This window comes from Lygodium microphyllum, chromosome 22 (genome assembly GCF_053477565.2).
Source record: "Lygodium microphyllum isolate KBCC chromosome 22, Lygodium_microphyllum_v1.1.10, whole genome shotgun sequence".
Lineage (NCBI taxonomy): Eukaryota > Viridiplantae > Streptophyta > Polypodiopsida > Schizaeales > Lygodiaceae > Lygodium > Lygodium microphyllum.
The window spans coordinates 69,338,198-69,351,456 of NC_141156.1; positions in this window are offsets into that span (position 1 = coordinate 69,338,198).

Sequence of the window (13,259 nt, forward strand, 5' to 3'; positions counted from 1 at the left end):
AAAAAAAACCGGAAACTAAAGTATCCAATGAGCTTTAGGGTTGGCCAAGTTGGGTTAATAGGGTACGCCCTAACCCAGAATATAAGAGATCTTGCCAAGTTGCAAGACACCCCGGATCGAGTGCTAGATGCATTCAAATGGAAAGACTCCTTCCTTAGTAGTTTGCCAAAAACAAGATCGATTAATGGAAATGTTTGTGCTTGCTAGAGATTTTAGAGCACTGTTTGATTTATGAATTACAAACTAAATGAATATTATACTTCAGGTTGAAGACCTGAAGGGAGAGGCAGATTCAGTTACCCCCAACTACCTGCCTGACCCTAACCAAGGGGGTTGTTGACCGTGCCGGGAATGTAGACCGAACCCACCGCGCGAGGCCTCTCCGTTGAGCTCTACTTGGAGCATGAGGACGCTTGGGTGCCAGGAGGGATCTGGCCGTAAATCCCTCGCCTTCCGGGTCTTGCACAAGAGGCTAACGTGACTCGGATTGGATCTCGAGGCCCGCATACTAGTCTACAAGCGGAAGCTTGGAATAATGATCCCTATGGATTACTGGATAGCCTTCGGGTGGATTATGGATAAGCCTATGGGCGGATTATGGATAAGCCTACAAGCGGATTATGGATAAGCCTATGGGCGGAACTCCTTGTATTTCAAAGATAAATATGATGATATGTTAATAAAGAACTTGTTTGATATTGTTTTTCTATGTCACGTGATAAGATTACATGAAGGAACCAGTGCTTAACGGTTTCATTAAAGAAGTTGATTGTTACATGTCCAAATTAATGTGTTAGATAATTACATAACTAAAACAAACCGAGGAAAGTGTGGAGGATGGGCCATGGGTCTGTCCTACAATTGGGTGGTCCCGGTTGGCCGGGAACTTTTCTCAAATCTCGAAGAACAACAGGATGATCGTCATAGGACACGAACAACAAAAGCGTTGACCTAGAGTTATGTCTTAACCGATTTACGTTTTTTAGGGGAACGGAATGGGCTTATGACTTATGGTAGAGAGGTTGAGCTTTGCATCCCTCTCGTTTCCCATTCTCTTTGAACCAAGTGCAGCGTGAATTGGCTTCGGACCTGGCATTTCTACGTAAAGTAGTTCGCTTGGGTTTGACGCTAGTTGCTGTTAGGAAATGACCAATCAGGAAAACCCAAATTTCGGTCAATCCTAAGTGGGAATGGCCAGAATACTTCTACTATGTGGCAGACGCGGGAAGCCCTAGATCGCAAACCCCATAACATTCCATGGGAGTACCGGGCGGAGCTTTCTAGACATCTTTTTCGATGGATTGCTGAGACGTGTCCTGAACCATGCTAGGGGACACGTTACAAGTGCAGTGTGTAAGTTTTTATTGGAAGAAATTTTTTGTAGATATGGCTATGTGGGTAAGATCACTATAGATCGCGGTGTATTAGATGTAGATGAAGCTAGGGAGTTTTTCTCTCAACTAGGAATCAAGTTGGCTCTAACCACAGCATACAATCCAGAGTGAAAGAGGGCATACGTCGATAATGAAAGCATTAGCCAAAGCATGCAGATGACGATTTGGAGAATGGCCGAGACTTCTACCATTTGCTTTGTGGATTGATCGTAGGACTCACAGTGTTACCATAGGATATATGCCTGCAGAGTTAATGTATGGTCAGAAACCGGTTATGCCGACTGAGACTTGTGCTTTGACTTGGTCAGTTTTACCTTGGCAGGAGGATTTGACAAGAGAGGAGCTCTTAGCTCTTTGGATCCAGCAGTTGGAGAGAAGACCAGAGGATATTCAGCTAGCTATTGACATGTTGAAGATTGCTACACTTAGAAATAAGGACAGGTTTGACAGCAGGCATTGCTTACGACCTAGAGCAATAGAAGAGGGAGATTGGGTATTAATATTTGATAGCAGCCTTGAAAATCACCATACTGCACTTCGAAAGATGGTGAAAAGATGGTTTGAGCCGTACATGTCTTTGATAATGCAACATATGAGCTGACAGAATTGGATGGGACAATGCTTAGAGTGCCCATTGTAGAAAAAAGAATCAAGATTTCTAAGAAAAGAGATGATGAGGATTATGCATTGGAAGAATTTGCAAGAGAAGAGAAATGAGAAGAAACTCTAGTAGAAGAGATAGATGATATGAAAGATAACCTTGATGATATACCGGAAATAGACAATGAAGAGATTGATCTATTTGTGGATCTTGAAGACAATGATCATGGGTAGTTGGCCCATCTGGAGGATGCGCAGGATCAGAGGGGGTGGATGTCATACTGCTGCGTATTCGAGATGTGGAATCCACCAAAAAGTTTGTATGTGTGACATTCGTGTTTTGTGTATACCTAGTCGTTGTGTTTGTAGTTTGTTCTATGTGTGGCTTGTGTATTTGTGTGTGTATGATCCCTAGTTTTCCCGTAAGTGTGTTTCGAGTTATCGTCTTAAAATTTTCCTCAATGATGGAGGACAATACAGTGAGGTTGGTAAAACTTGGTAAAGGTTCTAATGCTTTGATTAGGGAGATGGATTGAAAAACTCATTTGGTTGTCTATAGTAGAATGTTTTGAGGCTCTTGCAACAACCTCATGCATGGTGCTAATTTCTCTCCAAGAAATTTGGGTAAACAGTGGATGTGGTTATTGAAATTGCACTTGGCATGGAGAGGCTTGACTCAACAAGGTCACTTTGATATACTTTTCTATATGGTGAATGTTGTAGTGGTAATGGACTTGGTATGAAAGGGCATGCTCCTTGAAATACTCAATGTTTGGTCATAAATTCAGTGTGGTCCTATGCCTTAAGTGGCATAAGGAAAGAGGAGGATATACCTATAATAAAATTGCAAGGCACTTTCATTGGGGTTTATTCCTAGCAAATTTTCATCGCGTGAAGTTATGTAAAGGCTTACATCCACTCTTGTATTCTATGCAAGTTGCTAGCAATTGTTGAAGTGATAATGGGATGAGTGTGGAAGGACTTACTGTTTGAACACTCAGTGTCTAGTTGTAACCTGAGTGTGAGACCTAGTGATGCCTTCAATGGCACAATGAATGGTGTTGATGTGCAGTTAATTGAATTGAAGGGTCTTGTGGGTGGATGTAGACGCTTAACAAGACATGTTGTATACGGTCTTCTTTGAAGTAGTTGTTTTGACTGCTGAAGTTGAATTTTCAGATACATAATGTATTCAATGAGGCACATTCTGTGAAACATCAGAGGACGGATGCAGGTTTTCAAACTTTGGGAAGAAAAGCAACGTGAAGCTTGGAAAAAGTAGAAAGAACTTGGACAGACCGCTATTTCCAGAATGACCTGCTCGACTATGGCATTGACTAAGGCCTGATAGAAGTTACTATATATGGGGACCTACTGTGAAAGTCTCAAATGTGTTGGAGACATGTAAATTTGATGCCAAGGTGGTGGCAGGTGTGCAAGTTGTTAAGGAGATTTCCAATCACTCTCAGGGGATCCAAAGTGTAGCTAGGCGATGTTTTGCAGCAGTTGCTACGGACACAGTGGGCTGCCATCGTGATTCGGTGCTATCCTTGGCTTTTGCCCAAACTAATCAACGGCTTCTCATTGCAAAGTCCGCTTGTGTGATCGAATTTGGGAGGGAAGAATATCAATTATACTGCTTTTGCAATGAATGTGAGGACATTTGAGCAGAGTTTCTCTACATCAAGGACCATATCTTCTCAAATTTATACATACTTTTTTCCAAATTACAGGGTTTAGTTATAATTTTCTAATTATCAATTCTATCTCCTCTGAGTAAGATTTATTTAGCTATGAAGGATGGTGTGCGACTATTTTGTAGTGAGCTATGGCGCCTTATATGGCACTATGGAGGTCTAGATATTGTGAGAAATTAGAGTTCCCTGACTTGTTGTAGTTGCTATAGCTACTGAGGCAGTGCATGGTTGCACGGCTGCTAAGGGCCGATGTGGTTCTGTACAGATAATTATGGTGAGGAGAGGACCTCATGGAGGTGGGGCAGCTAGTAGTAGCATCAAATCGAGTATTGATAGCTCACATCATGATTTATCTGATCAACTCCACCATCAGATCTAAGAAAAGTATTGAACCAAGTGACGATCTCCATGGATTTGGGAGAGGGAGAAAAGCAGTGATGACGACTGGCACGAAAAAAGCATAATGCTTGCTGGAGACAACTGCAGGTTGTATGCTTAAAAGCCACACCAGAAAAACTCTGCCTGGAAGAAAAGCTCCAATGCCATATTACATGTAACGATGACTACGATAGGGGAAGGCAGAGTTGGAAGAACAACTCCCTTATTATAACACAACACTCAATTTGTTGAACCAGCAACAGGGCCCTAGAATACATTAGATGGGAAATTTAAGATTTGAGGTGGCGATGGAGATGTATCAGTTATTTTTTGTTCACTGAGACCAAAATCATGAACGCCATTAACACTAGGAGGAGAAGCTCTGAATTCAGCATTGATGACAGGTGCTTAAGTCATTGCAATCACTGAAGTTAGGCCAACTGATCAATCTGGGAGGAGATTGAGGACCCAGAAAACCTACACAAGGAATAGCCAGAGAAGGAGAAGAAGGTTGACGAGTTGATATAGCTACAGAAGAACTTGTATTTCATGTCAGTGAGATAACAAGCATGTGAAAGCCTATTTAGTCGGAGTGCTACTGATTCAAGAGTCTTCTGAGATGTGTAGCTAAACTGCTGACTACCATTCGTGCCTTAGATTTTCATTGGTCTATGGAAGTAAAATAATGAAAGCTAATTATCTCTGACATGAAGGTACTCTATACATGAAGTTGCTGCTATTCCTCTGCCTATAGTTAAGACTCTGCTTGGACCTTACTTGGTCTTCTTGTGCTCCACAGTGAATGGTTATGAAAGCACAAGGAGATCTTTATCGTTGAAGCTAATTCAACAGCTTAGAGAATAGGGCTAGGCACACTCTGCTGAAAATGGCTTGTATCAGGCTAAAGAAATCGTCACCAATTGTAGAATTGGATAAGAGACAATCTCCAGAAGCATTCTAATTGATTTGTGCAGCACACTCCGGTACAAGAAAGGCAATTGGAAAAGCTCGGGATTAGCTATTGTATATGCCCAGAGGCCGCTCGGGTTTCTTATTCTTGTACCTTGTATTTGTTATTGGCAGAAATAAAACAGAGTCTTGGCATCATTTTCTCGTCTTGCTTATTCGCTTGATTGATCTTCTATCTTGAAATACGTCAAGGTCCTCTATAGACGCGAGTTTGTTTTCAAAATCCCTTTGACAACGTCTAGCAAGATTTTAACGTAGAGAATTTTAATGCCCATGCACAACCTCTGGAGGGGAGCTACAAGCTCTACCTCGAGACCTACGGACCGCTTATTAATCAAGCGTTGCAAGTTGAGTGGACATGGCTACCTCTCACATAGCCGACGCGCCATGCCTACCTTACGAGTGTAGCGAGCTTACCTTGATGCTCGATTGAGTACCCTCCTCTCTCTTGCACACCGGTGGCTCCACGATCCTTGATGCTAGCTCAAGCAACCTCAATCCCTCTCCCATGACCTCCATCCTCCATAGCCGCACGCAGAAGAGAAGAGAAGAGAAGAGAAGAGAAGAGAAGAGAAGAGAAGAGAAGAAGAGAAGAGGCGATGGTGAATAGCTTCACCCTCTTGATCCCTCACTCCCTCACACTCTCACATTCCCTCTCTCAAGAGCACACACAAGCTCAAGTAAGCAAGAACAAGAAGAAGAAGAGGAAGAGGAGAGCTACTTTTGGCCACACACAAGAATGAGCTTCTCATTCATTTTTGAACTTTATATACATGCCCTCCCTTTTTTGGGCGGTCATCCCCTTTTTTGCAAGGCCGGCCATTGGCCTAAGCCCATTTCTCATTTCCCACCATTCTAATTTATCCTATTCCTAACTAATGCATAGAATTTACACAGGAGAGAGCCTAGCACTCTTTTACAAGGATTCAGGAGCGCTTCCACACTTAATGCTGCGCCTTTTACTCTTTTGCTGTCTTGGAGTGACACTGAGACTTTTTGGGGGTTGTGCCTGAACATTTAAATTTTCAGGGTGCCTTTTCCTTCTTTTATCGTGCACCTTTTTTGCTATTTCCTGTTTTTTCCATTTTTTCGCTCCTCTGTGCTGCGGTAAATATGGTAAACATTACCCCCCTCCTAGCCAAGTGCCAATCCCATGGCACTGTAGTGGGAAATAGTGGGATAGTTGGGTCGCCGCTAAGCGGAACTAGTGGGTAGATGATACAGATTGAAAGGTGAGGGTGTGAATGAAAGGTGATGGAGTTGAATGACGATGGCCAGGAGAGATTCCGATGTGCTTTAGGCTTCATGAAGGGGCTCGGCATTTCTCACACAGTTGTGGCTTCCATTCAGTGGCGGTTGATAGGTTATCTAGTTGGCTAGTGAAGAATATGCAGCCGCAAGCATCAGATTTGCTTGATCAATAAGCAATCCCTTAAGAGGATGGTATTGGAGGGATTTATTCTAGAGGAACCCCCCGAAGTCTACTTTGACAAAGATATTTTCGTCTGCGTATTGAAGATCTGTGTCTTTGATTGAAATATCTTTGTCTTTGATGTCAAGATCTTCAGTGCTGCGTTGAAGATCTTCACCCTTGCATTGAAAATCTTCAGGCTCGTGGAATCAATAAGCGATTCGTAGATCTTGAGGCGTTAGGCATGCATCTTTGGAAGATGAGGTTCCAAGATCTATGCCAATGGCAAATCTATTACTAAGTACTTCTTTTGCTCGATTTGGTTCAATCATGGTAGTCATCAACAGGTAGATGGTTGGCGACATGAAGCATGTTGGTCCATCCAATCCAATGTGGAAAAGCTCCTGAAACAGCAGCAATGGTGTCATGTCTGGCACGTGGGAAAAGTCTTGGTCATTAAAGGATGCCGTGAGTGATCTTCTTCAGTTGAGTAGCCAGTTCTTGAAACTTGAACATAACCTGCAAGAAAAGTTATGCACTCCCTAAGGGGTGTGTCTGCCTCTCCTTGTAGTGCGTGGTGCCCGTAGTAGTGGAACTGGGAGATGGGTCTAACCATGGGCAAGCCCTTGGTAATGTCCCACACTTGAGGACCCAGTTCGTGTGTCGTTGGAGGTGCGGTGCAAGTCTTAGGGTGACAGGTTTGAAAGTCCTGCCCTTGATGTGCCCTAAGTGTGAAGTGGGGAAGGGGCTAGGGAGAACCCTAGGTGCAGTGATTGTGGTGCACAACAAGGTGAAGGGAAGTTGCAAGTGCATCTTGCAAAGCTCTCTCTCTCTTATCTTTGCTTAGTAGTAGATTCATCCCTTGGCTTTGCTATTCTTTGTTGTTGTCTTATTCTTTCCAGTTCACCTTTTCTTTTGTTGGCTTGTGGCTTTTTTTTTTTGAAGAGGTTGTTCATAGATGCATGTGATACAAGGGCATGACGGGAATTTAATTATCGTCATCCGAATGGAGGGTAGAGGATTCTGGGGGGCGGGGGGCTTTGTTAAGGAATCTACGACTCAGTAATTAGCCCTTGAGATTGAGACGGGTTTTGAGAGTGGTGGTGGAAAGGAAAGGGTGGTTTCACTGTGTGAATTTGCTATCGCTCATATCCTCAAGCAGTGCAACACCGAAGGATCGCAAAAGAGTAGCACGCATCATGAGGTGAGTCATGGTGCTGCTATCTATGGCGTTGGGGTCGAAGTAAAGGGGTGGGAGGTGGCGTTCTTAAGGTGCAGGCTCTTGGTGGATTAGGACCCTAATTAGTCTAAGATAATTACAAGTTGTTATGAAGGCGGGGTCAGGACAGGATGTGAACTCACTAAGGAATCATTCTATGGAATTGTACAAATTAGGGAGGGTAAATACAAGGGCATTGTTATAGGAGGTGCTATTGGCGTTATAGATGATAGGGAAGTCGAACTTGCTGTGGATGGATGGATTAAAGTCCACACCTACCCTTCGAGGATACGGCATGAAAGTAGGGTCGTTTCTCTCAGAAGGGAGGATGTTACAAAACACCATCCAAGCGTCAAGGTTGACATAAAAAATGTGTCTTCTCCAAGTAGGTTGGCAATTATAGCCCTCCACTGATCTAGCACCTGGAGGACTTTATCATGCCAAAATTCACGGTCCTCGGCTCCCCAAGCAGTTGGGTTGGCCTCTCGCTCTGCTAGCCACTTGTCCTTGAGCCTTGCACCCATAGCGATTACATCGTTTACAAGTTCAATGGGCATTACTCTATTTAGTGTAGTGGGAAGCTCAAAGCTCAAGTCAAAGGGGTTGCAGGCACACTCCTGCTGTTCCCAGATGATCAACTCTGCATGGAATCCAACGGGGAGGTCCTAAGGGCATGGTGGGAGAGGGGCAGGTTGTCTTGGGATAGGTCTAATGTTCAGCTTCTTCCTTGCCTTCTCCACCATTTCTCCTCTGCGCTTAGCCAGGGCTACTTTCCTCTCAGCGGACGTGTCAGTGGATTGCACTTCATCTTGTCGTGGAGGAGGGGGTGGTGGGACGTAGTCCTCCTCCTGGGGTCCCAGATCAAACTTTGGTTCACCCCCTTCTGCCTGCACGTCTTCTTGCGCCTTCTCTTCTGTGAAGCCGAGTTCGTCGATTTCTTGCACCGTCAGGCCTACTTGTGTAAGGTATTTTCTTTGCTCCTCCAAGCTCTCGGTGGGCCTCCTAGTTGCAGTGGTACGTGCATGCCTGCTATTAGGGCTCTACGTACAATGGCTAGCTTCTTCTGTATCTGATCATTGGCCTCATTTTCTTCCGTTTTGGTGGAGTGGAGCAGCGTGTTGAGGAAAGTGTGCTGATGGGCTATCATAGAGAGCTGGGTAGCCTCTGCCTGATTTTCAGCCAACACTCTATCTCCTTCTGCTTTGGCCAGTCGGTTTGCCAGGTCTCATACCCTCCTTTCGTTGTGGTTAGCCCATTCCTTCGCTCTCTTTTCCATATCTTCCAGGCTCTCCCCCTGATGAAGGGTCATAGCCATGAGTCGTTGCTCCTGGTCCTCGAGCTCGTGGTGTAGGCGGACTGCTCCTGGTGTTCATTGGTAATCTATGCATTGAGCTGATCCAGCTTCACCTGCATCCTTTACACCTGCTCTTCTCTTAGCTGGTCTAGCTCTTCAGTCTCCTGTTTGATCTTCTCAAGCTGGTTCTGTGCCTCCAAGTTGACTGCAGTAAGCTAGTCGTTCTTGTGCTGCAGGTGAGCAGTGGTCTCCCTCTCTGCGTTGAGGCGATCCATTAAGATTTTTCTTCCTCCTTCCCAAGCAGCATCATGTTCCTTTAGGGCTTTTGCTTCTTCTGCATCTCTACTGCTAGCTTCCTCCTTTAGCACATCAATCTCCCTTTGGTATTCTGCTATCTGCTTAGTTTTCTTCAGCTGGAGAGTGGCTCTTGATTCTTGCTCTATTGCCAACTCTTCCATGGCAGTTCTCTTTTCTTCCTTGTCCTTTTCTAGCTAGGAGAGCAGCTCTTTAACGTATTCATCATATTGGCCTGCTGGAGGTGGGGGATGGGACATGGTGGCGGTGGTGATAGTGGCTTCTATTTTCTGTCTTTTAAGCTCTGGCCTTAGCTCCACATGAGCCGTGGTTTCTCTCTTCACTCCTGACACTAGGGTGGCCATGCCCACTTCTCTTGCCAACTCCCTCTCCACCAGGAACTGCAGCCATGTGACCATATTGCTCTCATCAACCTTTGGCAAAGTTATTGGGGTGGGGATGGTTATTACGGAAGCAACAGGGCTAGTTGGCATGAAACTGGTGGGGACAGACATGATGGCCTCCTTGCCCTTGCCCTCTGCGAGTGATCGCTGTGGGATGGGATCTGGCACGCTCAAGCTCGTGGCCGGGTTCTCATCCTCCTAGGGCAGGGTTTGCTTTCCTTGCCATTGATGTTGCTCCACAGATAGTCAAATTGCAAGTTCCACATCTTCTTTTTCCTTCCTCCCCAAGGCTTCTTCCTCCTCCTCAGCCCTTCTTTTCCTCTCCTCTTCGGCCTTTCTAGATTCCTCTTCCATTCTTTGTGCATCCTCTTTTTCTTTCCTTTTCCTCTCTGCTTCCTGGGCTCTTGACACTCTTTGTGCTTTTTGGAGTTATTCTTTCTCTTTCTTCCTCCTTTCTTCTTCCCTTTGTTGTTGGAAGCGCTTAGTGCACTGCTCTCTTTGCTGCTGCTGGCGCTGTTCTTCCTGCTTTTCTTCTTCATTGCTACTCTCATCTGTTTCTTTTTCCTCATCAGATCCAGAGGATACTTCATAGTGTGGTGAGGGTGGCGGTCTCTCCTGCTCCTCCTCTGCTGCTCCTGCCTCCTTAACCGCTTCCTCAATGAGGGTGGTTAGTACACCTCCATATCCAATGAATGATGCTTTGGAGGCGGCCTTCTTCCTATCCCTTGCTGCTGGGGATTCACCTCCAGCAAGTTGGCTTCCCAAGTCAACCGCTACGACGGCCTTCTCGATTGTGTGTCTTACATACTCATTCCAGTCAACCTCTTCTGGTGCATTGGTCGCGAGGCTTTTGAGCACATGCACATTTATTCTACCCATATATCTAGTGTATCAATGGCTGGAGAAGAGGGTGTGTATGACTTTGGCATGCATGCGAACTTCATCATCAGGGATGTCTTGGATGTTGACTCCATCGTTGGACCACACCTGCTTCTTGTCCATTTTTAGCATGGCGAAGACATCCCTTTTTGGTCTCTTTATGGCCCTTGATTCCAGGCCCAGTGCCTTTTCTACCAGTTCCTTGCTTAAGGGCACCTTGACTTGCCTGGCAGCATCCCCCCTTCCCACAGTCACTGTGGCACTCTTGGAGGCAAAGTCGAAAGTTCATTAGAACTCGACACACCTTGCATGATCCACCCTTTGCTCTACCTTCTCCACATACTTGGTCATTTTGCACTTTTCTATGACCTGCTTAGCTGCTTCCTCCATTTCCACGACCCTGGATAGGTTGTGGACCGTTCGGAAATTCAGCCGTCCGTAAGCTTGAATTTTCAGATTCCGCATGTATTTTTGCTTTTCTTCTTCCGTGAAGGGAAGCTTATGAGTGCGGTCGTGATGAGCCATCTTGGGTTCCTACCCAGCAAAAATACTTTTCATTAATCACAAGTGGAAAAGGAAAACATGGCTAAATGAAGCTAAGCATGAAAATTATGCAAACAAGCATGCAAAGAACTTGAAAAAATTTGCTCACTAATTTTTATTTTGATCACCACTAAGTTCAACGAAGTGGTGCGGATATCAAAGGTGATTGTGATGGGGTGTTCCGGCTAACAACCACTCATAAAATGCAGGGTTGTACTCAAGTTGAGCGTGACGATCGAGTTCACAGGGTTGTACAGAAACTTGGGAGATATAGGTCAAGACATCGTGAAAAATATCTCCAGTATTAAGGCGGCTTGCAACGTGTAGTTCTTCTTCCGTAAGGAATTGGTCAATGTAAGGATGGGCTAGGACCTGGTCATCTAAGTGTTGGTTTCGGGTAATGGCCAAAACTCTAAATGAAAGAGGTGCTACATAAGTAGGATCGTACTCTATGGTTTTAATTGCTCTTCTTTGTTCAGCATTTGCCATGATATGACATCCTTTCTTTTCTCATTGGGTCCACAGAGTGAACCACTGCCTATAAGAACGAGGAAGTTGAGCTTGCAAGTTGCATGAGCTCATGTAATTCTTGTTCGAGAGCAGAACGAGGAGGCTTACAATATGAGGTGATTAGTCACCTAAGAACAGCTTGTTCCTTTGATATCTCTTTATTTGCCATTAGTTCAGCAGCAATCTTGGGGATTTTGACCGTCATAAACTCGTATTCCTCCCAAGTGCATGGTAATGCACGAACATCGGAAGCAAGTGGTTCATCAATAAGACCTAGGTCCAACCGCTCATAACTCCTCACAAATGTGGTGAAGGTGTGGTCTAACACCTTAATGCAGGTGACAAGGTCATCTCCCGAAGTTTCAGCAAGGTCTTTAGCCAAGGAAAGGAAAGAGCGCACCGCATAGGAAGGCCTAAGACCTGTTGGTGGTGATGGTGCAATTGAGCTAGACAACGGTGACTCCCTTGATAGTGTCACGGGTGTGGCTTTGCACTCCGTAGCACTTTGGAGTGTGGTAGGAAGCTTTGGTGGCATGGAAGTTGTGCTGGATTCTGAGTGCACAGTCACGGAAGTATTCACTCCTTTGAGTGAGGTAAGCTTGCAGCTTTTAGCGATTGCTTGGGTCAATAAATTAGCTGGGACTTATGAGTCATAGCCGGCAGTGGTTTGCTAACTATGGCCTGGGTGCTATGTTTGCAAGCCTCTCTCACTGGAGTGAGGTTGCTTGGAGGTGAGCCTTTATACTTGCCCTTCTTAGGCACCCAAATCCAGGGGTTGCCGTCATAGTAGCCTTGTGCTCGAAAGAGATACTTGGGGATCCAACGCGTCGTGGTTGTGTGCCTGCATGGATAGCGGCCAAATTGCCTCTTAGGCCGTGATGGCTGATTGTTATGGTGTTTAGAAGCACGTTTGGGTGGTCTACCCAAAGGTGGTCTTTGCCGCTTTGGCACCCATATAAGCTTAGACTCCTTGGCCTTGTGAGCACTCTCGGTGGGTTTGGGTCTAGGGTCTAGAGCTTGGCTTGAGACTTTAGTTTCCTTCTATGTAGACTGGAGCGTAAGTGCGGTCGTAGCGATTTCTATCGGTGGCTTCACACTGTTGAAAGGGTCAGAGCAGCCCTTGCTGAAAGTTGTCACTATGCCCACATTGGCTATAGCAAGATGGATGCGATCTAGATTATAATCCACATTACAATTCGTCTGCTTCTTAAAAGTACGACCTAATAGTGACATACTACCGTCCTCTTTTGTGTTAGGCAACACGTGAAAGAAAGATGGTATACATTCAGACTCAATAGAAATGACCACTTTGCACTTCCCTAAGAGCGTGTAAGCATTGCCCCCAAATGGGGTGAGTTTGGCGTTGGTGGGCTGCAGTTTAGGTTGACCAATGCGTGTCCAATGGTCATGCGTCAAGATATTGTAATCAGCACCTTCATCAATCAAAGCATCAAAAGAATAGGTCTTTTCCACAGCGACGGTGATTCGTAAGTAGGTGGGTGCCACTGCTTCTTCATCTTGATCTTTTATTTCTGTAATAGCAGCCACGCGGATGTTGACAGGGGCTTCCAACATTTGACAATGGCCCTTGCCTACCCTCTGTATGCTGACTCTATCGCCGCCCTTCACCCGTCAAATGATGGTCTCTTTGAAGATCTCTGATTTCA